The sequence below is a fragment of the Zootoca vivipara genome, chromosome 13, assembly GCF_965207765.1.
Source record: "Zootoca vivipara chromosome 13, rZooViv2.hap1.1, whole genome shotgun sequence".
Lineage (NCBI taxonomy): Eukaryota > Metazoa > Chordata > Lepidosauria > Squamata > Lacertidae > Zootoca > Zootoca vivipara.
In genome coordinates this window covers 23436523-23460831 of record NC_142596.1, presented here as the reverse complement: position 1 = coordinate 23460831, position 24309 = coordinate 23436523, and positions in this window count along the sequence as shown.

Here is a 24309-nt window from a genome sequence, read left to right as displayed (position 1 = left end):
AGTATCCGAAGTGTTTCTGTCCTCCTAAAAATAACAAGCTGGCTGCAAGGAGAATTAAATTGATTTGTGAAGAGTGTTTACCGTTTTTCTTGTCCTGAGGCAGACAACCAATTAATGGCATTAAAGATTAATTAACATGGAAGCCACCGCTCCACGACCAAGGCAATGATTTAACGCCACACTATTTTATGCTCCCTCCACCAGAAAAGAAGAGAGGGAGGAAATGGAAGGCAATGAAAGATAGATAGATATATTGCTTAGGTGTCTGTTCTAAAATGTTTGCTGTTAAAACAGGGGAAACTGTTCAATGAAGGAGCAGAAGTGAAGCTGTTAAAAGCTCGTAATCTCTGGCACCGAGGGCCAAAAAACACGTCACACTAAGCACATCACTTGGAAGCACAGCACAGCTTTTTAAGAGAAGTGAATAGTTGCCACAGAGTGATTTTCACCAGGACCACAGCACTGAGGACTCATCCAGACTTCAGTTTGTGCTACATTTCTAACCTCAGGTTCGGACTTTAAACTGGAAATGTTTCTTTTTGTCCTGGCGCCTTTTCTGTGAAAACCTGCATGTTACCACTGACTCAGAGCAAAGGGCAATTGGGTCTTCCACACATGATGTTCAATCCAATTCAGCAGTAAAACACAGGTTTTCACAGGGGAAGTGCCGGAGCAACAACCGTAAAAATCCCCACTCAGACATGGTGCTTTAAAGTCCAGACCTGTTCCCGGAAAGAGCAAAAGAAAGTCTGGATGAGGCCTCAGTCTCATGCTCAGAAAAGGCCAAACCAGAATGATCATGGGGGTGGAGTGATTCCCCTATGAGGAAAGACTGCAGTCTTGGAGAATTCTTAGTTTAGAGAAAAGGTGAAACTGCAGTCTAAGGATGCTGGGAACTGAAGTTCTGTGAGGGGGTAACCTCAGTTCCCAGGCTGTGTGTGTGCGTGCAGGGGGGGGGGGTGTCAGGTGCTTTAAATGTGGATTCGCCTTATTTATCTCTTTTCCAGCAGAGGAAAAAGAGACATCTGATGGTCTATGGTCTCTGAAAATGCATACCTGAATCAATCTGTCATTTCTTAAGAAGCCTCAGGACATAAGTTGCTTTGTCTTCATAAATGAATCATAGAATCATAGAGTTGGAAGAGACCACAAGGGTCATCCAGTCCAACCCCCTGCCAAGCAGGAAACACCATCAAAGCATTCCTGACAGATGGCTGTCAAGCCTCTGCTTAAAGACCTCCAAAGAAGGAGACTCCACCACACTCTTTGGCAGCAAACACCACTGCCGAACAGCTCTTACTGTCAGGAAGTTCTTCCTAATGTTTAGGTGGAATCTTCTTTCTTGTAGCTTGAATCCATTGCTCCGTGTCCGCTTCCCTGGAGCAGCAGAAAACAACCTTTCTCCCTCCTCCATATGACATCCTTTCATATATTTGAACATGGCTATCATATCACCCCTTAACCTTCTCTTCTCCAGGCTAAACATACCCAGCTCCCTAAGCCGTTCCTCATAAGGCATCGTTTCCAGGCCTTTGACCATTTTGGTTGCCCTCTTCTGGACACATTCCAGCTTGTCAGTATCCTTCTTGAACTGTGGTGCGCAGAACTGGACACAGTACTCCAGGTGAGGGCATTAATGGGGGCATCTCTTTTCACTGTTGGTGGTTTTCTGTGGGCCAACACTCCAGAACAGAGGACTCATGCTAACAAGCTGACCCAGTATAACATCTCTCATCTTGAGCTCATCTCCACTGTTCTGCCAGCAGTAAACAAAGCCTTACTACATCTCAGGTACAAAAAGGTAAAAGATAAAGGACCCCTGGATGGTTAAGTTCAGTCAAAAGCGACTATGGGGTTGTGGCACTCATCTCGCTTTCAGGCTGAGGGAGAGCCGGCATTCATCCGCAGACAGCTTTCCGGGTTGTGTGTCCAGCATGACTAAACCACTTCTGGTGCAACGGGACACCATAACGGAAACCAGATCGCACGGAAACGCCGTTTACCTTCCCGCCACAGTGGTACCTATTTATCTACTTGCACTGATGTGCATTTGAACTGCTAGTTTTGCAGGAGCTGGGGGACCGAGCAATGGGAGCTCACCCCGTCACGGGGATTCGAACCACCAATCTTCCGATCGGCAAGCCCAAGAGGCTCAGTGGTTTAGACCACAGCGCCACCAGTGTCAGGTAGAGGACCTAGCTCTGCATGCAAAAGGTATCGAGCTCAACCCCTAGCATCTCCTGGTAGGTCTGGAAGAGACCCCGCCTGAAACCCTGGAGAGCCACTACCAGTCAGTATAGACAGTATCAAGCGAGATGGACCTATGGGCTGTTATGGTTCAAGGCTGCTTCCTGTGTACAGCTGCAGAGATGGGGTGAAATGGGTGACATCAGTGCTGTCTACATGGGCTAAGGGATTCTGGTTTTCCCCATCAATTTAGACCCTTCTGATCTGGAAATTTCTTGACTTAAGTTATGCACGGTTATCCAAAAGGGCAAGGCTCCCTCTGGCTGGAATAATGATGTTTTGTTCTAATTAGCCAATAAAAAAGGAAAAAACATTTCAAAGGAGTACTTATATCCCCCTCATTAGTTCATTCTTGTGGGCTCCTAAATGGCACTTTATATTGCTTATTTGCATAGTTTTTCCCAGAGTTCTTAACATTATAAGTCACCATAATAAAAAAAGTAGATTAGTGTTCACTAGAAACTCACTTCATACAGACTCCCTCTCCCTTGCTTGCAAATAATATCTCCACATCATATGGATTTGCAACATTACACTACTGTAGCACTAAAGATGCAATTAGAGGTGAATGTTGGAAGGGCTTAGGGTAGTCTTCCTTTTGGTGTTTCTAATTAGGTCTGGGATCATTTTGCAAGTGTGGCAAGCGTAAGGCTGTAATTAATATAAAATATGTGATTTCAAAGGAATGCTAGAAGCGAGCAGAGGGTCCTTGGAGGCTTTGTAATGGTTAAACCATGCATAAGAATAGGAGTAGCCGACTGGTGCTCCATCAGTGCAGGGCGGTTAGGAAACTGACAGCTAATTAATAATCTTGAGATGTGTTAAAGGGCCGAAGTATAATTTGTAGATGTCTAGTAGACAGGATCTCGATCTGGATGCTGATTGGTGGCCTTGTCGGATCCAGAGATGGGTTTGCTGAGTAAACAGAGTGCCTGCAACACTGTGCTTGTTTTTCAGGATGGATCCAAGCACAAATGGGGATTTTAGGTTTACCTGGTTAGTTGCTATCTCCTCCTAGCACAACCAATCTACCTTTTTTGCAGTTTGGAAAGGAACAGGGAAATACAGGGAAATACAGGCAACAACAGGCAACAACAGTTTTGCAAGAGGGTTGTGTGTGTAAACCTGCTCCACCCTGTGCCCCCCTGTTCCACCCCCTTTTCCGTCCACTTACAGGGTCTGCACCATGCACATGTGCCATACCTGCCAAGTCTCCCTCTGAAAAATGTGGGATCAGCAGCGGTGCAGCACCAGAAGTTGTGTAGAAGCAACTTCCGGGGCCGCTCTTCCCATGTGTGGGCACCGGGAATCGGGCAGAGCGGCACTGGAAGTCGCTTCTACGCATGCCCGACGGCCATCTTGGCGATGGCTGCCGCCGTGCGTCCACCACCAAGATAGCCGCCGTGTATGCGTGGAAGCAACTTCCGGTGCCGCTCTGCCCAATTTCCAGTGCCCACACATGGGAAGAGCGGCACCCAAAATGCAGGCTCCCTGGCAGATAGGAAATCTGGGGGATTTCCGGGATTTTTCTCCATTCGGGAGAACAGTGGGAAATGGATTAAAATCTGGGGGTTTCCCGCGAAAAATGGGATACTTGGCAGCTAAGACATGTGCATGAACAGGCGTCAATTGGACATGCCTAAAATGGTCATTGCCTGTACAATCGTACCTTGGAAGCCGAACGGAATCTGTTCCGCAAGCACGTTAGACTTCCAAAATGTTCAAGCACCAACAGGGCCGGCTCTAGGTATAGTTCCGGTGGTGTGGGGCGCCAGGGTGCTGGGCTGGCAGGTGGGGCGCTGCGCGGCAAAGACGTGCGGAAGCCATGCTGCGAGGGGGGCCGCGGAGTGCCCGACCTGCTTGAGAGTGCCCTGAGAACCAAAGTGCAGCTTCCGAAGGGCTGCAGGAAACTCCTGCAGCCAATCGGAAGCAACGGAAGCCCTGTTGGAAATTTGACTTCCAAAAAAAGTTCACAAACTGGAACAGTCACTTCTGGGTTTATGACATTCGGGAGCCAAAAAGTTCAGGAACTAAGCTGTTTGACTTCCAAGGTACGACTGTACAGTATGTTGAAATGTGTGTGTGTGGGGGGGGTCCAAGTGCATTATTTATTTATTTATCTATCTATTTGGACAATTTATATACCATTTAATTGCAATTGTCTCTAAAACATGGTGAAAATATAAAGTGACAATTCAGTTAAAATGCCTGCTGGAATGAAGCAAAAGTCTTCAAGAGGTGAGTAGTAGTCTGAGCAGTAGTAGGTGAGTAGTAGTCTGACCTCAAGTAAAAGGGAGTTCCATAAAATTGAGCCTACAATAGTGAACACACCGTTCCTGGTGAATATGAGTTATGCATCCAAGCCACTAACACTGACTCCCCCAAGACTGTCCTGATCAGCCAGGGATATAAGGGATCGGCTGGTTAATGAGGTCCCCTATGGCAGCAATTGCACCTATGGCAGCAATTGAGTCCTGAGGTTAACAGGAAGACATGTAAACAGTCCACAAGCAAATCACAATGAACAAAGGATGATTGCTTATTGTCATATAACTGTGCTGTAAACAAATAGGAATAAATGCTCAATGAAGGCCGGGCATAATCTTTGCATAATCTTTGTCCAAGCAAATCAGGATGAGTGCCAAATGAAAAGATCATCTGGAGGATCTCACAGACTCTGGGGGCCATCAATGAAACTGTAAGATCAAAATGAACATACTCAACCTGGATCCCCGAAGGTGCTGTCAGAAACTCTTAGTTCGGAGAAGGAGCATAGCCTTTATTTGGAAAAAAAAAGGTGTCAGGTGGCCTTTACTTTACTAGCAGCCTGGTTAGTTTATTTTAGTGCTGTATCAAAATCTGCTCTCCAAAAACCTTCTCAGAAGTTATTGTCCCTGGCCAAAGAAGCTTCTCTTGCAGCCTCCCTGTGTGCCTACACTTCCCGACCTGAAAAAGCCTCAGTGGGAGGAGCTGTCTTATTAACTGGAAGCATGAGAAGCCAGGAAGGCTGCATAAATAATACCATGATCATAATCATTCCATTTTGGGGGGGGCGGGGGGGGTCATACAATTCGCTTCCTTGCCTAAGACCTCTTCCCCCTCCCATAATTGCAGTTGAGACTGTGATGCTTCCAAGGACTTTAATTTTTCTCTTTTGTCAGAGCTGTCATCTGCCCAGGGAGCATTTGATCTTGGAGAGAAACAATGGTCCTTTTCACATCACCCAGATTTCAGAGTTGTCATGCACCATGGCATGGGAGGTGGGATTAATTTAGCGGAGTCATTTTTCACGTGTAGTTTGTCATCCTTCCCTCCCAGTGTGACATTTGTAATACACTGAGCAGTTTCTTCTCTCGAAATCTCATCACCTCCACGGAGACTGAGCATGCCTTTATCGAGCATAGGAATCTGCAAAGGAATTCTTGAAATAGAGCTCCTGTTAATCCAACACTCATGCTGTAAGCAAGTATTATATGTGGGGGGGGAATCATTTTGATGGGCTAGGTGTGTTAGGGGAGAAGATTTGTCTGTTGCTAGGACTTCATGGCTTTCAAAGAGACTATTTTACCCTGCAGAATCTCTGTCAGTATGGGTGGGGAAAAGGTTTCGCCCTTGCTGCTGTGTGCAGGTTGCTTGTAGGCAGAAGAAGAAGAAGAGAAGAGTTTGGATTTGATATCCTGCTTTATCACTACCCGAAGGAGTTTCAAAGCGGCTAACAATCTCCTTTCCCCTCCTCCCGCACAACAGACACCCTGTGAGGTGGGTGGGGCTGAGAGACTTCAGAGAAGTGTGACTAGCCCAAGGTCACCCAGCAGCTGTATGTGGAGGAGCGGAGACACGAACCTGGTTCCCCAGATTAGGAGTCTACCGCTCTTAACCACTACACCACACTGGCAGAAGCATACCTAGGCTCCCTTGTGCCTTTGGCACGGAGCTGTATCTGCACTTCCTGTCCTTCCCAGAGCAGCGGTTGCCCGTTGAGTTTGTGCATGCGCCATTGCCCAGGGAGCATGTTGGGAGGTGGGCTCCTAGCCACTCCAGGCCAGACTGGAGAGGCATTTTTTGCACTCCCCTGGTCCTGCACCCTTAGTGGGCGCCAAGCTAGCCAACCCCTAAGTACACCACTGCCTGTGGCTTCAAATATTGTCTGCATAGAACCCACTACTTGCCACTACTTGCAGGATTGCCAATCTGCTACCAGCCCATGTTCAAGGTGGAACTAGGGCTGCCATGTGTCCTCTTTTTCCAGGACAAGTACTCTTTTTCAGGAGTAAAATTTCTGTCAGGGTGGATTTTTTTAAATTTGCCAAAAATCTCTCTGGCTATACTTTCTGGATGAGACATAGACATAGCTGGTGGTTGAAGACTTGCTTTCCTCTTCTCTTCTCCTGCCCCCCTATAGCAATAGATCAGTTTCTGTAGCCTATATCAATGGTTTTCAACTAGTGTGCCATGGCACCCTGGGCAGTGCCAGATTTATGTATAGGTTAAGTAGGCTGAAGCCTAGGGCCTCTAAATCTAGGGGGCCTCACCAGCCCGTCCACTCCCCAGCGGCCAGTCTCCCCTCTCCCAAAATTACAAGCCCAAGACTTCATGCGAGGGCAGGGCAACTTGGGCCTCTAAATCTAGGGGGCCTCACCAGCCTGCCAGCTCCCCAGTGCCGCAGTCTCCCCTCTCCCAAAATTGTAAATCCAAGACTTCATGCAAGGGTAGGGCAACTCAGGCCCAGTAACTATGAGACTCAGGGCTAGCCAGTGAGGCCCTTTTTGAAGCAGTGGGGCGCAACTTGAATTTTTTTGGTAGGGCCCCAGTTCACAGCCAAAGTCTGCAAAATCTTATAGATATAAATAAAATCCATCTAGATTGCCCTGGTGCAGCCTGCCCCCACCCCAGGAGCAGCATGCAGGGCCCAATTTGGTCAAATTGCTCTAATTGCCTTAGGGTCAGCCCTGATGAGACTGTGCAGGGGTTGGACGGACAAGCCCTGCACTTTCTAGGTCCCTGGTGTCACCATTCAGACTACAGACTCAAGGACTTGTTATGAAAATAAAGGGGGGCACTTATTGGAAATCAGTTTTGTCACCTCCCCCCCAAACCCCGACACAATGAGCCCAGCCACCTTTTATTCACAGTACCATAAGCACTACACTACAGCATGGCCATAAACCTGTATGTTCAACCACTTAAATATACACGAAATATGTAGCAACATGGATTTCTGTTACTGCTTTATGAATGAACACTGTGCTTTATAAATGGACTCTGTATTTTGTGAATTACCTAAGAGCCACCAATAGGAAGCTCTAGAATCTGACAGCTAACTAATTGGGTACAACCAAACAGCGACCCCTATTGCTGAAAGCAGGTGACCAGCAGGGAACGCTTCAGCTCAGCCTTTGCACTGTTGACTGAACACCCCTTGCTGTGCAGATAATGGAGAAAGCTCGTAAATTGTATCCCTTCTGGCACCCTGGCCAACTCTATTAAGCTGGTGTAAACCCTGGTGCACCAGAAGCAGAATAGCAGCAAATAAAATCCACTCATACGTCACCAACTGATACCTTAAGACTTGTCAACCAGTTCTTCCAAAGTCTTCCTAAATTTTAAAGCTGCAAAATACAGGCCAAAAGAGAACAGGTCTGGGAAGAGTGAGGCATATATTGGGCACCACCAATATATTATTATTATTTATACCCCGCCCATCTGACTGGGTTTCCCCAGCCACTCTGAGCGGCTTCCAACAAAAGATTAAAAATACATTAAAACATCAGTCATTAAAAGCTTCCCTAAACAGGGCTGCCTTCAGATGTCTTCTAAACATCAGATAGTTGTATATTTCTTTGACATCTGATGGGAGGGCGTTCCAGAGGGTGGGTGCCACTACCAAGAAGGCCCTCTGCCTGGTTCCCTGTAACTTCTATTTTCGCAGTGAGGGAACTGCCAGAAGGCCCTCGGCGCTGAACCTTAGTGTCCCGGCAGAACGATGGGGGTGGAGACGCTCCTTCAGGTATACTGGGCCGAGGCCATTTAGGGCTTTAAAGGTCAGCACCAACACTTTGAATTGTGCTCAGAAATGTACTGGGAGCCAATGTAGGTCTTTCAAGACTGGTGTTATGTGGTCTCGGCGGCCAGATCTATCTATCATCATCTATATCTATATCTATATCTATATCTATATCTATATCTATATCTATCTATATCTATATCATCTATATCTATATCTATATCTATATCTATCTGTCTATCTATCTATCATCTATCTATCTCTATCATCTACCTATCATTACCCACCCACCCACATATCTAAGCTGGGGTGTGTCATTTTCATCAGGGGCCTCCCCCACTCCAGCTGCAGTTACAAAAAAAGGGGGCCCATACCCAGCAGGGCAATTAGTCTTATGAGACAAGATCCCATTGACACCCCTCTCAGCTTATTAATCATCCTAAGCAGTCACACAATTCTTAAAACATCTGGTTTGGCCATGAGAATATGTGCATTTTTGCACAGATACTTCAGCACCCAAGAATGATGCAGCAAGACTTGTTCCTCTGCGGGTGGATATCCTCCTGAAATTTAGCAACACTTGGTGATGCTTCCTCTCTGCCCAAACAGCAACAAGTCAAAAGCAACCCACAAACCACAATAAAGCACAAGAAGGAAACAACACTGGCAGCCTCTTTAACACCTCTTTTAGTGGGGTGGGGTTTTTTGTCTTGCCTTTTAATTTCATGACTGTATTTTAGGTCCCCTCCCCCTTTTTAAATATATGACGCTTTGGGTTATCACAGTGACTAAGATATAAAACAATCAACACTAATAATTATTAATAATAAATACCAAAAAGAGAGAGAATTGGAACAGCAAATAGCCTGTGGCTCACCAGATGTTGTTGGACCCCAACTCCCATCTTCCCTGATAGTCAGCATGCACAATTATCAGGGTTGATTGGAGTTGTAGTCTGGACACATCTGGAGGGCACCAGGTTGGGAAAGACTGGAATAGATAATAGTGCACTCCAGAGAAGGCATGGGGGAGCCAGTGGCTCTCCAGATGTTGATGGACTCCAACTCCCATCAGCCATACCAAGCATAGCCAACAGTTCAGGGATGATAGGAGTTGTAGTCTGGAAACACCTAGAGCAGGCATCCCCAAACTTTGGTCCTCCAGATGTTTTGGACTACAATTCCCATCATCCCTGATCACTGGTCCTGTTAGCTAGGGATCATGGGAGTTGTAGGCCAAAACATCTGGAGGGCTGCAGTTTGGGGATGCCTGACCTAGAGAGTCGCACATTAAGCCAGCCCTGATTTAGAGAGTAAGATTCTTGGAAAGTTTTCCTAGGTTTCCTGACAAGGAGACTAGCTAATCTCACTACGCACATGTCAGCAGTTGTGCATGTGTGAAATTAATTCAAAGGGTTTATTTATTAATTTCTTTTGCTCATTCCAGGAGGCTGCCTGTTTTTATCTCGACACAACATTCCCAATCACAAAACCCATTAGCATCCGCTATCTAGAGCTTACTGTATTATGTGTAAAACCAGCCGCGGCTCTTTGATATCACCTTCAAATGTCTTGTCGAGGGGAAAATCACAAGCTCTGGTAGTCAACACAATTTTCATGTAGGAAATGGAAGTGCTGATAAGGAAACTCATGTCAGCAAGCATTCCAGTCCCTTGATTGAATGATTATTAAAAGAGTGCCGGACAAGGCTCTGGTAGCAAATCTCTGAGTGTCGGCAAGATGAGAAACTTTGGCTTGGGAAGTATCCTTTAGGAAGACTGGAATACAAGAAGCTACCTTATACTGAGTCCATATTCATACCAGGCATTCAACACACTATGATACCCCTTCGGTCTTGGATTTCCTCAAAGAATCCCAAGAGTTTGTTAAGGATGCTGAGAGTGGTTAGAAGACCCCTATTCCCTTCACAAAGCTATAATTCCTGGAGTGGTTTTACAATCAATCCCTCTTCTCTGGGAATTGTAGCTCTGGTAGGTAAATGTGAATAATAATACTATATTATTTATACCCCGCCCATCTGGCTGGGTTTCCCCAGTCACTCTGGGCGGCTTCCAACCGAATATTAAAAACAGTACAGCATCAAACATTAAAAACTTCCCTAAACAGGGCCGCCTTCAGTTGTCTTCTAAAAGTAAAATAGTTGCTTATTGCCTTGACATCTGCTGGGAGGGCATTCCACAGGGTGGGTGCCACTACCGAGAAGGCCCTCTGTCTGGTTCCCTGCAACCTCACTTCTTGCAATGAGGGAGTGAACTAAAATGATCTAGTTCAGTGGTTCCCAATTAGCTAAGTACCATGGACCCCCTGTTTTTCAATAGCCAAGCCATGGACCTCCTACTTTTGAAAATGTTGATATCTCTATAGATCTAGCTCATTCTTGCTTGCACTGACTGGGAACTGAACTAGGGACCTTGAGCTCAAGCCATGCGGCAAAGGAAAAAGGGGTCAATTGATGCCTTGTTGTGATAAGAGAGGTGGGCTGCTGGGGTTCCTGAAAATCTGTCCTGCCAAGATGAAAAGGTTCCCCACCTTTGCACTAAGAGTAGACAGAGAGGAAGGAATCCTCCATGAAAGAGCTGACTGGGTTGAATTTCAGAGAGATGGTCTTGCTGTAAAACAGGAGTGGGCAAATCGGTCCATTTCAGTTTCTCATTTTCTCACTTTTCTGAACTTAAGTTCAGTTCTCTACCTTTCTTTAAAGTAACAAGCAAATTCGGCAGCATTTTAGTGCAGATTTATTGCAATATACACATCATGGTACACAACTTTGCCTGCGGGAAGCAAAGTTGCAGGGAACCAGGCAGAGGGCCTTCTTAGTAGTGGGGCCCGCCCCGTGGAAGGCCCTCCCATCAGATGTCAAAGAAATAAACAACTACCAGACTTTTAGAAGACATCAGAAGGTTTAGGGAAGCTTTTAATATTTGATGAATTGTTGTATTTTAATATTCTGCTGGAAGCCACCCAGAGTGGCTGGGGAAACTCAGCCAGATGGGTGGGGTATTAATAATAATAATAATAATAATAATAATAATAATAATAATAATAATTACTACACATTTTTGCAAAGCAATTCTCTTTTAGATAGCACCTTTTTAACTGCCATCTCCACTAATATATCCATTTGCATGCATACACTTTTTTTTTGCTAGTATATGCATTTTTATACACTTCATTTGGACAGAAAATTGCACTGCAAAATTTGGAGAAGTGTGGATTTCAAAGGATGGCTGTGTTTGGACTCGCATATTGTTTCAGAATGTGTGAATTAGGTAGGTTCGCCTTTAAGTGCCAGTTGAATCCAATTTCTCCCCCAGACTTCCTGTAAACTCTCCATTTTCCAATTCCATCCAGGCTCCAACATGACAAACAGCACCCACTGGTTCAGGTGTGGGGAATACAGGCAACCTTCGATGAGCGGTGGTGGCATTCTGGGTCACCATGTGCATCAGAAGTCCACCCTGTCCCGTTATGTACCATTCCTCCCCCACTCCACCCTGCCCCCATCACATCCTGTCGCACCCACGTCATGCCATCTCCCAGGTCCCAAAATGGCACATGCTTGCAAAGTTGCATGTTCTTTGAACATGCGTGAAACAGAAGTTGCATGTATTGCATTAGCTTTCCTGATTACTTCTATCCTGCTTTCACACTGCAGTCCCCGTTGAATTATGAGACTGTGCTATGGAAACAAGAGGAAATGCCAACAAAAGAGTGGCAAACAAAATAGATGGACTATGCCGAGCTGGCGAGACTAACAGGGAAAATTTGAAACCAGTAGAACCAGATTTTCCCAAAGGACTGCAAGAAATCTGTATCTGAAAGACAATTGTAATTACTTACCGTAACATCGCTTTTAGGGTTATAAGAAGTTTTGTTAGGATGATTTTTATAAATTATTGTGAAAGTGATTAAGATTAGCCAATGTAAGATTGAATTTATAGCAATAAGCATAGTAATAAAATGCAAAATTAGAAAGAAATTTAGAAAACATTTAGAAGGGGTTGAAGGAAGTCTTAGGCTGTGATAGCCAATGATTTGTTATGTGTTGGAAAATTTGTGCCAAAATCAACAAAAAATATTTTTTTAAAAAAGAATTATGAGACTGTTGCTATTTGACCAATATATATAGACATGTCATGCTACATTTCAGTCGCACCAGTGTGACACAACATCACTATTTCTCCATCTTTTCTGCACATGCAGGCTTCTGTTCCCCTGTGATATCTCCACGAAAATGGCAGGAAAAAAACCCTCCATGCCAGTATACTGCCCCAAATTTTGTCACTTTTGCAATTTTCCAGTTTAAGGGGACTGCAAATGGATTCTTCTGAGACCAAACAAGACAGAAATGAATGTTAAACATGCACTATATTCCACTCATTTTCCAGAAGTGGCTTTGAAGCCATTTGAAAACCGTTTGAAATATAATGCAGAAATTAACTGTTAAGGAAATGTTGAGGAAATGGAATAAACTGCCATGGGCACACAGTCTTGGATGCAAGAAGCAGCAAAGCGGCTTACAATTTGCAGGTAACTGGGTAAAGCTGCTTCAAGAGGTGAGAGATGTCATCACCCAGGCAAAAGCTCTCTGCAAGGTGTGTATCACTGCTGCAACACTCCTTTCTGTGGTTCGCGTTAATAAAAAAACATGAGAGGCTCCGGTTCTCATGAATAATTCAAGCCCCCAAGCGCACGCCATTAGACACTGACCCAACACCAACCTCCTTCCATCAATCTCCATTTCTGAAAGAAATCTGGGCTAGAGTAGAATCTGTCAGGCCGGCCGGCACAAGGCAGTTTTGATTTGCAAACTAAAGTGGCCCTCAAGTCAGGAAAATCAATTCCAACACAGGGAACGACACGAGAGTTTTATTAAGTCAGCGCTGTTGAGGCTGCATTATTGAATAAGTGTATCTGTTATGACCTCTGTAAACCATGAATGGGCATGCAAGGGAGAGGAAGTGGCAGTCATGGAATAATTTATGGCTCACTGTTATGGTTTAGTGTCTCTCTCTCTCTCTCTCTCTCTCTCTCTCTCTCTCTCTCTCTCTGGAAGATGGGGCAGGGAGGAGGAAATCAGAAGCCAACTCAGGGCACGAGACCCAAACCAGGACATTTTGCTACCCAAGGAAAAGGAAAAGATTGCACCCTGGCCATTCCATGTGCAGCTGAATCTTCCGCTAACCCTCCATTGCCAACCAGATGCCTATGGGAAGACCACAAGCAGGACAGCCTTGTAAGTTGTCCATTGTCTATCCATATCAACTCTCTGAATTGTAGTAGCTTCAACAGGAGATAGCCATAAAGCCAGTAATGTTTCTTAGCTTCCCATCACAAATTCGGAAATAAATTCAATTTGCCAGGAAGTTAAAGAGGCTGTAAAGGAAGCGCGGCACAGACCATTAACTTAGTCCAGGGGTGGCCAACTCCAAAGAAACTGCAATCTACTCACAGAGTTAAAAACTGGCAGTGATCTACCCCCTTTTGGGGGATCAGGTCAAAGTTGTTGAGTTTTTTCAGGGAGGAGGTAAAATGTTGGGCTTTTTTTAGCGGAGCCACAGTCTTTGGGGGGAGCCAATGATCTACCAGTGATCTACCGCAGACATCCATGATCTACCGGTAGATCACAATCTACCTGTTGGACATGCCTGACTTAGTCCAATGCCTCTTTGGTCTTGGTTGCACAAGACGCTCTTGCGGCGTCTTCATTCATACAACCATAGGCTGTGGTTGCAACGGAGCATTGGGTTGAACAGCAGGGAGAATCTTGATGGCAGAAGTGGCGCCAGGGGCCAAATATGACTTTCTGTGCCTCGCTATCAGGCCCTTGGCACTCTCCCCAGGCCACACACCCTACTGGCTCAGATTTGCACCTTCTTTGGGTGTTTTTGCTTGGCTGGAATATGTCTTGGGCCATATCCACACCTTCCATTTAAAGCACTCTTGTGCCACTTGAACAGCTATGGCTTCCCCCAAAGAATCCTGGGAATTGTAGTTTGCTAAGAGGTTGTAAATACTCAGTGCCTTTTTGAAAAGTACAATTCCTAGGGCGTTTGGGGGGGAAAACAATGACTGTTAGGTATAAGAGTGCTTTAAAGCAGGCATCCCCAAACTTCGGCCCTCCAGATGTTTCGGACTACAATTCCCTTCTTCCCCTGGTCCTGTTAGCTAGGGATCATGGGAGTTGTAGGCCAAAACATCTGGAGGGCCACAGTTTGGGGATGCCTGCTTTAAAGGGGTGGGGTGGGTGTGACCTTGAACTCTGAGCCTGTTGCTTCCTTGAATGGAGGAAGGAGTGTGTGTAGAAACTAGCCTACTGTAAAGGCAAAACTTGCATTTGTTGCCATGCCCACTTTTGCCTCTGGCCCCACCCACCACTGCCATGCGCACCCTGGAAGTATGCTCAGAAAGGAATAAGGCCCTCAGGCTGGAAAAGTTGCCCCATGACCTGCCTTGTTCCATTGAAAGATGGCGTCCTCTGTTGGTCTCAGTCTCTAGCTACGTAGCTCTTGAGAAAAACTAATATCGGAACCATATTTTACTGTTATAGAATCATAAAATTGTAGAGTTGGAAGGGACCCTGAGGATCATTCTAGTCCAACCCCCTGCAATGCAGGAATATGCAGCTGTCCCAAACGGGGATTGAACCTACAACCTTGGCATTATCAGCACCATGCTCTAACTCAGTGGTCCTCAACCTTGGGCCTCCAGATGTTTTGAGACTACAATTCCCATCATCCCTGACCACTGGTCCTACTAGCTAGGGATCATGGGAGTTGTAGGCCAACAACATCTGGAGGCCCAAGGTTGAGGACCACTGCTCTAACTCACTGAGCTATCCAGGAAAATTTGCGTTACTGTTATTTTTTATTAGCAGCTTTGGGATCTGACTGAACAAGAAGCTGCATAGAAATACAATCAATCAATCAATTTCCTATGTTTCTTTAGGTATAAACATTGCATTTAATCCTAACTGCTTAATTGCAGGATTTAAAGAGCATGTTCCTTGTCAAAGATGATATGGATTACACATTCCCACTGGGTATGATGTCCAGCAGTTAATCCTAACTATCTTTGAAAACATATTGAGTCAGCAGAACATTCCAAGTTTTCTGGAAGGCGAAAGCCAAATCTCATTAGATTCAGGGACATTGATTTGGTTGGTAGTGACAAATCTGTGAGCAAAGGAAATATGCAAAAACAAAGAGGGGACATGCTATCATATGTGGTGGACCTGCCAAAAAATCAAAGGGTATTGGAATGACATCTATGAGGAGTTAAAGAAACTATTTAAATCAACGTTTAAAAAAAGGCCGCTAGAATTTTAGTGGCAAGAAACTGGAAAAATGAAAACCTGCCAACAACATCAGATTGGCAAATACTAATGCTGGAGTATTTGCAACTGGCAAAATTGAGCGACTCAGTAAGAGGTTTATCAATGCAAAAGGTATCGAGAGAATGGGTTATATATAAAAGTTACTAAAAATTATACTATCCAAACAACTCTTTGCTTGCAGAAATTGAATGATGTTTGCAAAAGATAAGCTCGATAAGAATAAAAAATAGAAGGAAAGAAAAGACAATAAAAAATAAAAACCTGTGGAACAAAAGAAGCAAAACATTGTATAATGGGAAGGACGGGAAGTACTCAAGCAAAGTTAAAGCAAGAAGAGAAATATGTACTCACTATGGTCTATTCACATTGCGATTGTTTATTTTTGTGTTTGTTAAATTGTAATTTTGTAATTTTAAATAATAAAGAAATATTAAAAAAAAGAGGAAATATGTTTTTCATGTAAAAAACACTGAGAATTATTCCTGCTCTGCAGTGATAGATAGGAGTTTATTTAACTCCTACTGTTTCCTGAAAGGGCACTCTGGTGAGTAAATTAGGCTTGTTAATGGTCTCAAAAATAGCTTGTGTCTTGTTGCAAAGAAATATATTGCATTTCAGCGAATATATCATATTTCTGAGCCCTTGCATGTACTCAGAGGTGGGAGTTGTAATGGCTGAACTCAAACTTACTCCAGGTCCAGTGAGGTTCTAGGATACAATCCTTCCAACTCAAACTTCACTTTGAAAAGAAAAGAAAAGAAATAAAGAAAGAAAGAAAGAATTCCATTCTGACTCTCTTACAGAAGAGCTGGGTGTTGCCAAGAGGCGTTCTGAACGTTCTGAACGAAACCCACATAAATCCAGTCCCTCATCAAACTCTGACTCTGAGGCACTGCAGCAGAGGGTGCAATCCTGTACTCTAGATATGCTAGGTGGAGAGTTTTAAAATTTGGAAGAAGGCCCCGCAACACCGGCTTATCCCAAAATGATGTCTCCCTGCTTGATAACGGTGTAGCACTTCACAAGCATATCTTCACTGCTGCTGTAACTCTATCAGCAGAAGTGCCAACATGGGAATGGTGATGGGGGTGACATGAGGAGGAGCAGATTTCCTCCACAATTTGTTGCTGTTATTATTTACTTGTTTATTTTATTTAACAGGATCGGTACCCTGCTAACCCTTAAAAGCCTCCAAGAAGAGCCTTGCATAGGATGAAATTAGATGCTAAAAACAAGTTTATGCCAGAAGCTCATAGGATCTCAAGTTGTTGCTGTCAAGTTACTTTTGAAATTTATTTATTTATTTGTTCCATTCATATCCTGCCCTTCATCAGCTCCATTGATCCCTGGCCTAATTGCATCTTAACACACAATACAACTGTACACATTTCAGAATAGCTAACACATTGGTTAAGTAACTGGCCCCAAGCTGTTAAGGGCTTTATATGCTAATAGTGACACCTTGAATTTGGCACAGTAGTAACAAATTGGCAGCCAGTACAGCTCTTTGAGCAGGGGTGTTATAATAATAGATAAGCTGTTATATGCTAACAGGACCTCACACCTGTCTGCAACTCTGCTGCAGCATTCTGCCTTAGCTGTGGTTTCCAGATCGAATCTCGCAAGGGAAGCCCCACATAGACTGCATTACAACAATCCAATCTTGAAATTGCCAGCACCTGCAGTACTGTGGTTATGCCCATACTGTCAAGGATATAAATTGCATAACAGGCCTGGTTCCTTGTGACATAGTTACTACACTCTCTGCACATTTGTAAAAAAAAAATATTTATTTATCTATTTTATCACATTTATAACCCACTCCTTTGTCCGAGGAGCTCAAGTTAGTGTGCATAGCTCTCTCTCTCTCCTCATTAAATCCCCACAGCAACCTTGTAAGGAAGGTTAGGCTATGAGGCCCAAGGTTGTCTAGCGAGCATCATGGCTAACTGGGGATTTGAACCCTGGTCTCCCAGGTCCTAGTCCGACACTCTAACCACTGCACCACACTGGCTCTCTACATCGTGTGCACAAAGGCACATTTAAGTAACTGATCCTGTCAATGGCTGCTCCAAAGCTTCTGGCTGCTTGGGGGGCAGGGGCTGCATGAAGAAGGCACTGAAAGATCCTCTACCCACAATGCTTTGTGCCATCAGACGAAGCCGCCTAAAAATTCTTGGCTGCTGTTCCTTGACTTGGCAAATGGATAGTCTGACTTCGCATGTGGCAGCCACATGCTGCCTCTCTGGCGATCAACACTCCAGCGTCTCTTGGCTAGCAAGGCATGGGATCAAAAAGGAAAAGTGGACAGACTTCAAGCAGAAGCTAAAAGAGCCATGCTTTTCTGATCGATGGCTCTGGCTTCTTGGAATGCACAAACAGTGAACGCTGGTCAACCTCCAAGAACATCCAGGGCTTTTTCTTTTCATTAGAACAAAGTGAGAATTTCATTGCTAATCAAAATAGTCTTGGATTCCACAGAGCCCAAAGCTTGTGCTACTGGATTGTATCTTATTGCACCAATCCCTCTCCCTCTCCTGCATCCACCCCCACCCCTAATTATGCCTGCCCCAACTGGGAACAAAGCTGCATAGTCTTTTGAAGGCAACAGACTCGTAGCTAGCGATCGCTGCAATCTGTATGCAAAGGGAACCCAGTTTGGTGATTCTTGAGCTTTGTCTTCTTATGCAGAGTGCTTCCAGATTGAGAGCTTCAGGTGCTACCCATCCATCAATGCTCTTCTGGTGTCAACCACAAGAAGAAATGCAACTGACCACCTGCACTTCATGGGCTCCAGTGCTTTTAAAGGTCTCTGTAGAGAAGTTCAATTGTCTTTTACGACCGCTGGGTGGTGCCCCACTGGGCACGGTAATCCAATCAGGGAAAAAGGGAGGCAGACTATGTTTAGGGCAACTTTTCTAGCTCCTCCCTCCTTTTGGGGTGAGCAGAGTGGATCCTAAAAGGGGCAGCTCAGTCATGGATACAACTGCCGAACTGCTCAACTGCCTCATTCCTTAAGTCAGAATGACTGAATCTCTATCCACCGCTCATGACTAGGGGCTTCCAGATTTCACGATCCTTCCCCTGTTACCATTTGCTGATCGCCATGGGACTTTGGGGTTTGGGATGGGTCTTTTGAATTTGTTTTATGTGTGTAGAGCAGTGCACACTGACCAATGCACAGTCTTCGCAGTAAGGCTCTGTTCCAAGGGCATGAGTAGTCACAACGACTGGTAGATTCTCATCTGCTGCAGCCTTCATCCACCTTCACATCCATTATAACATACCGCTTGTTATCATCCATCTGTTCTGCCATTGAGGACTTCTTGGATCATTCTTTGTCTAGCTCCTTCCCTTTGACCTTACTGCCTTGGGTGACCCTGCTGGGAGTAAGAGATTGCCAACGGCTTCTCTCACAAGGGTCAAAGGCACATGCAAGCCCACTCACCACGCCAAGGTGATGATCCAGCGAGTGAGCTTGTAGAGAAAGGACTGTAAAGGTAAAGGGGCCCCTGACCATCAGGTCCAGTCGTGTCTGACTCTGGGGTTGTGGCGCTCATCTCGCTCTATAGGCCGAGGAAGCCAGCGTTTGTCCGCAGACAGCTTCCGGGTCATGTGGCCAGCATGACAAAGCTGCTTCTGGTGAACCAGAGCAGCGCACAGAAACACCGTTTACCTTCCCGCTGGAGCGGTCCCTATTTATCTACTTGCACTTTGATGTGCTTTCGAACTGCTAGGTGGGCAGGAGCTGGGACCGAGCAACAGGAGCTCACCCCGTCACAGGGATTCGAACTGCCGACCTTCTGATCAGCAAGCCCTAGGCTCAGTGGGAGCTGTAGTTTGTTAAAGGAGGACTGAGAGCTATTGCAAAAAATATATCCCCCTCCTCCCACCCGGGCTACAATTCCCCATGTGGTTTAACAATCTATCCTCCTTCACAGGGAACTTAAGAAACGGCAGCTCCCAAGATTCTCTGAGGGAAGCCATGCCTGTTTAAGCAGTATTGTAGTGCTTTAAATGCATTACAATGTGGTTTAAGTTTAGGCTGCAGTGTTTTACACTGTTTCCTGGGAGTAAGGCCCATTGAATTCAATACAGATCTCTTCAGAATAGACACAAAGTATTGCCCAGTCAAAACATGGGATGTGCAAATTTGTCAATTACAATTTCTCTCTTTTTCCAATCTTACGTTCAAGTTCTTTGCATTTCCATTGCTGTTTTTTATTTTCTAAAGAAGTCCTAATGAAAACTCAACAGCATTTTATTTCAAACTTCCCGGACATAGCTGGGATTCAGTTGTCAGAAACAGTGTCCGGGGGGAAATAGCTGAAAAGTCTGGGAAAACCCAGATGCATGGCAACCCACATTGGAGATGCGGATTTTGGCAAATTTCCATAAAAATAGCTCAAAAATTTCTTTTTAATTTTTTTTTTGCGAAACAAGCTCAACACCATCTCTGCAAAAAAAGAAAAAAACCACCCCTCAACAACAACTTTTGAGTCTGGACTTTCACTTTTTGAAATATGGCAATCCTACCTAATATACAAATTTCTATTTGCCATTTGGTCTAGCATGCTCATTTTTGCAAAATGATTCACCTATACACAATGCAATTTTTCTGGTTGGTTTTTTTTACTAATATAATCTTTTTTTTAAATGTCAACTTTACCCTAGAATATGAATTTTTTGGTACACTTGAGTGGAGAACTGCACTGAAGATTTTGGAGAGCAGAGAAATTCAAATGAAGGCTGTGTTTTGGTTTGCGTACTGTTACAGAAAGAGTGAATTGGTAGACTCGTCTTTAAATGCCAATGGAATGAGTAATTAAAACACACACACTTCCCCAGTGGTTCTGTTGAAGATGACATTGACCCGCATTCCAAGCTGAGTTTCTGCCATCATTTGAGATTCTCTCACCACCTAATTCTTCCTCTGCCTGATCAACTGCACAGCGTGTCTGTATACAACACCACTTGGGGGAAGGAATTCAATGCTTGGTGACATTTCATCTGCCATTTTATTCCCCTGGCCCGCCGCCTTTCCATGATACCTGCTACTTCCTTTGGGAGCAAACACTTGCTTCAATTTCACACTTCCCGAAAAGAGCCATGTGTCAACATCATGCTGCCACTGGACAAAAAATATTCCTTTGCTGATGTCGACACCCGTTGTGAGATCCTGCAAGGGGGAAGCTGTCCTTGTGAAATGGAGTTGCAGTGGAAAGTATTTGCAAAGGGTTTCTTGAACTCTCCAAGGTCCAACGCTTTTATTTTCTTTTTGCTGACAGGGCTCCAAATGCAGACATTCAGCGAGGGAAGCACACTGCTTCTTCCAACCACCACAATGGGAGAAAGAGGCAGCACTTGATGAATTTTTTTCTGACCTGCACTTCTTAATGGAACACTTTCCCCCTTTATTATAGCACTTTTAGAGCATGCAAAACCCTTGTCATGCATCGTCTCAGGAATCTTTGCAGCTGTTCTTCAAAGCGTAAGTGAATGTACAGCAACCATGGTGGAAAAGGCTCAGTGGAAGGTTGGCATGAATTTTGTAAATTGAATGGGAAACCCAATATAGAATATATAGAAGCGTGGGGAAGGGGTAGCAAAGTGGACATGTTTGCTGATGAGATAAATGGTTGCCATACGTCCGGAATTTCCTGGACATGTTCAGAGTAATGCATTCATCAGCAGCGTCCGGAAAATCCGGACATATGGCAGCCCAGGCCGGCAGCGCCGATCTTCCCTGTTTTCCCTTAAAATAGCTCACTTTGAAAAATGGCAACCCTAAGATAGAAGGTGTATTCAGGCCACATGGTAAATGCCAAGGTGTGTACGCAGAAAATGTAGGCAAGACCTGTAAACAAAAAAAGTGGAGTAGGCAAAAATGTCAAGCCCTGGAACCACAGTCATCACCAAACTTCATTTGCCTGAACACAGAAATGTTGAATCAGTACATGTGCTCCTTTATATTGTGAGGTGCTATTACACATCTACACTAAAGCAGGGAGCAGGTGGCGCTGTGGTCTAGACCACTGAGCCTCTTGGGCTTGCTGATCAGAAGGTCAGCGATTTGAATCCCCACGACAGGGTGAGCTTCCGTTGCTCTGTCCCAGCTTTTGCCAACCTAGCAGTTCAAAAGCAAACCAGTGCAAGTAGATAAATAGGTACCGCTGGGGCAGGAAGCTAAATGGCATTGGCATGCACTCTGGCTTCAGTCATGGTGTCCTGTTGCGCCAGAGGCGGTTTAGTCTGGCTGGCCACACAAAGCTGTCTGTGACAAATGCCGGCTCCCTCAGCCTGAAGCGAGATGAGCGCTTCACCCCATAGTCACCTTTGACTGGACCTAACCATCCAGGGGTCCTTTACCTTTTACATTTTACATCTAAAAGCACGATTACAGCCCTTTAGCAGCCATTGCTTCTACCAAAGAGTCTTGGGAACCCTGGCTTGTTAAGGCCGCTGAAAATGCTATTCCCTCCACAGAGCTACAATTCTCAGAGTTCCCTGGGCAGAGGGATTGATTGTCAAAGCACTCTGGGAATGGTATCTCTGTCAGGAGAATAGGGGCCTTCTAACAACACTCAGTACACTGAACAAGCCACATTTCCCAGGATTCTTTGAGGGAAGTCACAACTGTTTAAAGTGATATGTTACTGCCTTAAATGTATAGAGCAGAAGGGGCCTAAAAGCAGACTTTCCCCACTGAACATGGGAAAAGAGTGAAGAGTTGAATGACCATGAGAATGACAACATTGGGGGCAGGGCTTCCATGTTTGTAATGATGGAGCTGGTTGTGAATTGCAGTGTGGTAGCAGCCTTAGGTTTTTATGTATATAGGAAGATTTTTTGTATTGGTAAGCTGGGAAGCAAACTATATTTTATTATGCTCTCCCACGGTCAAAAATTAATTTCTCTCAAAAAAGTTGTGCAGAATAGGCCAGTGTCATGATCCCCATATTGCAGATGAGGGGCTAGGGTACAGGGATATTAACATTATGCCACCTACTGAGTTTGTGACAGAGGCAAATTTTGAACCTGCGAAGGAAGTCTACCACCAAAATTCATCTAAACCAAAATTTAAAAGGAAAAATAGGAGGCCCCTGCATAAGAGACAACTTGGGGAACTTCGAAGAAGGCAACCAGCCTATCAATAAGACCAGCAAAATCCCTTAGGCAGGATTCCACACGTCGCTCAAAAATCTACATTTCTCACCGGAACAAAGATAGATGTTGTTTCATAAAATGAGGAGCCTGGTGCAGCTTTTTCTCCAGAGACCAAGGAGAATAACAAGAACTCCTTCTGATGCCTTTGACAATCATTTTCAGAATTAGCTCTCTGTATGTTGCTGGATGGGTCACTTGAAGGACAAGGCCCACTTTATATGATGGAGATTATATCTGAGATACAAAGGCAGAGCAGGACTTGATAAGTGTTTAAAAAGCAATAAACTCATTCACTTGGTGAGACAGAGCACAGCACCCTGGGGTAAACTCTGATTGTACTGTATTATCTCAGCACTGAATTTCTTTGCAAATGTCAAGTGTTATGAATATTAATGGTTCCTTTATGTTTTAAGCATCTCCAGTTATTACTGTTCCAATTTTCTGTGATTACACCAAAAAGCATCTACTCATGTATTTAGTCTAAGAATGACAGGCGCTATTCAGCAGAGTACTTAGAAGTTTTTGGAAATGATCTCCACCTCGGGCCCTTACGGGACCTGCAATGTGTTCTTGCTCAACTATTTCTAGATAACAAGGAAATGCAGAGTGATAACGTGGCTCCAAGTGGAGAAAGCTCTTGTTTAATTTTGGGAGGTGAGCAAATTACAATTGTACTATTACTATAAATCATAATGCTAATCATTATAGTGATAAGTTGAAAGAGAAAGGTTTTTGAGGTGGGGCATTTGGCTTCTTACTTGAAAGGAATGACTGGAGCCCACAATATTGGGGCGGGGGCGGGTTATGTGCGCGGAAGGAGGGTGCAGCTTATAACGTTCAAGAAAATGCTTTAGAAACTGTTGATCGTTGGTATATGCATCCTTCCAGGTTGAACAATACTGATCAATTCTCCTCACCACTTTGTTGGTGAGGTTGCAAGCAACATAGAACTTTACTTCACTTATGGTGGTACTGTCCAGAAATGTCTATTTTTTTTGGGGGGGGGGAGGGAATGCAACACTTGAGCAATCAGATCATTGAAGAAAATGTCCTTTTGGATCCAAAAGTGGTATCAAACCCCAAAAGTGGTATCAAACCCCATAATTTTGTAATTTAATAAATAAGGATTTAATTTTACACTTGTTAACGGCTGCAAAGTTAGCAGCCACTACTAGGCAGTGGAATTGCCTTGTTGTGGACCTCTGTGAAACCTGAGGTCCAGATATGAGTTTTAATGCTCATGGACAAACTTGCCACTTTGCAACAAAGATATTGAACAGCTGGAAAGAGCACTACTTTTTATGCAACATGGTCTGACTTTATTCACTATGTACAATCAATTGAACATGGCTTCCATCCTCAAAAACAAAACAAAACCATGGGATGCTATGGATTTATACTTTTGTTCATTGATTTTGTACCTTTATATAAGAAATCAGAACATAATGAATACTGTATTATGAGTAAGACTGGTTCCACACTCTTTGGGGTGGAGGGGAGGGATTATTTCCTGTTGCTACATTTGTAACTGCTTG